The sequence below is a fragment of the Cervus canadensis genome, chromosome 33 (genome assembly GCF_019320065.1).
Source record: "Cervus canadensis isolate Bull #8, Minnesota chromosome 33, ASM1932006v1, whole genome shotgun sequence".
Taxonomy (NCBI): domain Eukaryota; kingdom Metazoa; phylum Chordata; class Mammalia; order Artiodactyla; family Cervidae; genus Cervus; species Cervus canadensis.
This window is the reverse complement of record NC_057418.1, coordinates 27359750-27363839: the sequence shown is the minus strand read 5'-3', so window position 1 is coordinate 27363839 and position 4090 is coordinate 27359750. Positions and strand designations below refer to the sequence as shown.

Genomic DNA, 4090 nt, shown 5'->3' with positions numbered 1-4090 from the left:
TGCTGGAAGATTTTTTATTACACTTTCGATTTCCTTGCTTGTGATGGGTCTGTTAAGATCTTCTATTTCTTCCTGGTTCAGTTTTGGAAAGTTATACTTTTCTAAGAATTTGTCCATTTCATCCAAGTTGTCCATTTTATTGGCATAGAGCTGCTGGTAGTAGTCTCTGATGATCCTTTGTATTTCACTGTTGTCTGTTGTGATCTCTCCATTTTCATTTAAAAATATGGAACGCTTCACGAATTTGAGTGTCATCCTTGCGCAAGGGCCATGCTAATCTTCTCTGTATCGTTCCAATTTTAGTATATGTGCTGCCGAAGCGAGCACTATCTTTCTCTGTTTTACAGTTAGAATACAATAGGGAGAGGGTTGTCATGGAATACATATTAATCCATCCCTTTGAACTGAAAAGGAAGATCATACATTTTCAGGCAGAAGGGGAGTCCAACTGGATCTGTAGCTTTGACAAAGAGGAATTATTTGCCATTTAGTTTATATGGTGGACATTCTCATAAATTCAATGAGTTAAGCCTGAATCTTTGAATGTTGACAAAAATATATGTGAAGCATGAGATGAGATGAAAATATTTTATTGCATTAGCAAAGGACTTTGAAATGAAGCACTACTTTGTTTTAAATAAATCTTTCTTAGCATGTTGTGTATAAGATATTAGCAAATTTAGTACAACATGCCTCCAAGTGAAATAGTAACTGACATAATTAATAGTCATTTGAAAAGTCTTCATGAAGATTTTAAGTTTTTTTCTTGGAATCTGAAAAAGAATATGTTCAGTATCTGGGTAAAGGTAAAAACAAACAGAAAACCTTTGCAAGTCATGTGTTTTCTGAAATTTTGTTTTCTGTAAAATTGAAGGAGATCCTCAACACATTTTCAGCTCATCATGAAACTGTTTGATTATAGATCATTTAGTTGCATTTGCATATAATCTAGAATTTGTGGATTTGAGTCACAGTGCTATAGCAAAATTTTCATTCTCATCGGCTTGTTAATGTCAACAAATATTTTCAGCACTACAACTAAGAAAATGACATTGAAAATGGATTTAATATTAATAATATATAATTCCAGCAATATTGAAGCATATATAAAATTTAACTTTTATTTTTTAGTAAGGACTCATCAAGATTCATAATGATAATAATGAGTCAATGCAGAAGAATGTTTAAGTACAATAATAGATCCTGATGGCCAGGTAGAATAATAAATAAACTTTTTAATTTATGTACCTATTTTAGTGGCAGAGTTGAATGATTACGTATAATGAAAATATCAGTCAAGAAGAACAATACAAAATTACTGACTCTTGAAGAGCTTGTTAATATTTTTTAATTGATAACAATGGATAACAAATTGCTGTAGTATATATTTATTCATTTATTTATTCTTTTTCAGATAATCTTCTCAAATAGGTTATGAGTATTGAGCAGATTTCACTACACTAATAGTAGGTCCTTGTTGATTACCTATTTTTATGTACTAGTGTATATGTTAATCCCAACCTCCTAATTTATCCCTCGCCCTGAAATTTCTCCTTTGGTAACCATAAACTAGTCTTCTAAGTCCGTAAGTATTTCTTTCGGTTTTGTAAATAAGTTTATTTGTATCATTTTTTAGATTCTACATACAAGTGATATCATGTGATATTTGTCTTTGTCTGACTCACATCACTTAGTACAGTAATCTCTTGGTCCATCCGTATTGTTGCAAATGGCAACTCTCTTTTTTTTAACAACTGAGTGACATTCCATTGCATTAGGTACCACATCTTTATCCATCCTTCTGTTGATGGACATTTAGGTTGCTTCCTTTTCTGGCTATTGTAAATAGTGCAATAGTTCTGCAGTGAATACTGGGGTACATGTATCTTTCCAAAATGTGGTTTTCCCTGGATATATGCCCAAGGGTGGGATTGCTAGATCATATGGTAGCTCTATTTGTAGTTGTATAAGGAACATCCATACTATTGCCCACAGTGGCTGTACCAATTTACTTTCCCACCAATAGTGTAGGAAGGTTTCCTTTTCTCCACACCTTCTCTAGCATTTATTTTTTGTAGACCTTTTGATGATGGCCATTCTGACCAGGGGTGAGGTGATATCTCATTGTAGTGTTGATTTGCATTTCTCTAATAATTAGTGATGTTGAGCAGCTTTCATGTGCCTCTTGGCCATTTGTATGTCTTCTTTGGAAAAATATCTCTTTAGATATTTTACCATTTTATTGATTGGGTTGTTAGTTTTGATGGTATTGAACTGCATGAACTGTTGCATATTTTGGAGATTAATCCATTGTCAGTAGTATCATTTGCAAATATTTTCTCCCATTCTGTCGGTTGTCTTTTCATTTTGTTTATGGTTTCTTTTGCTGTGCAAAAGATATTAAGTTTAATTAGGTCCTATTGTTAATTTTTTGTTTTTATTTTCATTATTTGGAAATAATGGATGGATTGAAAAGATCTTCCTGTAATTTGTCAAAGAGTGTTCTGCCTATGTTTTCCTCTAAGAGTTTTATACTATTCAGCCTTATTTAGGTCTTTAATCCATTTTGAGCTTATTTTTTGTGTATGGTGTTAGAGAATGTTCTAATTTCAATTCTTTCATATGTAGCTGTCAGTTTCCCCAGCACCCCATATCGAAGAGACTTTTATCCAGTGTATATTCTTGCCTCCTTTGTCATAGATTAATTGACCATAGAGAAATGCTCTATATTGATATGTGACTTGATTCAAATTTCAGAAAACAATAGTAATTTTATTTTAAAATGTCAATAGTTACAATGACCAGAAATTAAACCCTTTTAACAATTTGGATTTGTGATAAAAATTTACATACTTACCCAAAAAAATGTGTGAGACTATGACAATATTTTAAAAATTCTTTGGGGGGACATGATCAGATGTAGTAAAAAATAACTTGCCTTATAAGACAGAGTGCCTTGCACTTCACTGGTACTCAATAGATGTTGCTGTTCTTCAGTTGCTCAGTCATATCTGACTCTTTGAGACCCCATGGACTGCAGAATGACAGACCTCCCTGTCCCTCACCTTCTCTTGGAACATGCTCAAATTCATGTCCATTGAGTAGGTGATGCTATCCAACCATCTCATCCTCTATTGTTCCCTTCTCCTCCTGCCTTCTATCTTTTCTAGCAGTGGGGTCTTTTCCAATGAGTCTGCTCTTCATATCAGGTGTCCAAATTATTGGAGCTTCAGCTTCAGCATCAGTCTGTCCAATGTATATTCAGGATTGATTTCCTTTAGGATGGATTCCTTGACCGCCTTGCAGTCCAAGGGACTCTCAAGAGTCTTTGCCAACACCACAGTTCGAAATCATCAATTCTTTGGTGCTCAGCTGTCTTTATAGTCCAACACTCACATCCATACATCTTTTAATTTCATGGCTGCAGTTACCATCTGCAGTGATTTTGGAGCCCAAGAAAATAAAGTCTCTCACTGTTTCCATATTTTCCCATCTATTTGCCATGAAGTGATGTGACCAGGTGCCATGATCTTAGTTTTTTAAATGTTGAGTTTTAAGCCAGCATTTTCACTCTCCTCTTTCACTTTAATCATGAGGCCCTTTAATTCCTCTTTGCTTTTTGCCATATGGGTGGCGTCATCTGCGTATCTAAGGTTATTGATATTTCTCCCAGCAATTTTGATTCCTGCTTGTGCTTCATCCAACCCAGGATTTCGCACGATGTACTATGCATACAAGTTAAATAAGCAGATGACAATATACAGCTTTGACATACTTCTTTCCCAATTTGGAAGCAGTCTGTTGTCCCATGTCTGTTTCTAACTGTTGCTTCTTGACCTGCATACAGGTTTCTCAGAAGGCAGGTCAGGTGGTCTGGTATTCCCATCTCTTTAGGAATTTTCCACAGTTTGTTGTGATCCACACAGTTAAAGGCTTGAGATAATGTGAAATGGATTTAATCTAAAAGCAATAGTTAATAGAAGGTATAAACCACTGATGTTGTCTTTTCAAAAATCAGTAAAGATGGAATGTAATTCTTGGCTAATTTCCTCTAGGTAAAGACTTTGGTCCACTGGTGATGATGAAGAGA

The 4090-nt window shown here is 34.5% G+C and overlaps 1 non-coding gene across 1 annotated transcript; it reads right to left on the bottom strand.

Annotated features, from left to right (window-relative positions):
* Window positions 1-220: 220 nt before the first annotated feature.
* Window positions 221-327, bottom strand: LOC122434236. The gene has a single exon (XR_006267310.1). It is a non-coding gene; the product is annotated as a U6 spliceosomal RNA (small nuclear RNA).
* Window positions 328-4090: the final 3763 nt, after the last annotated feature.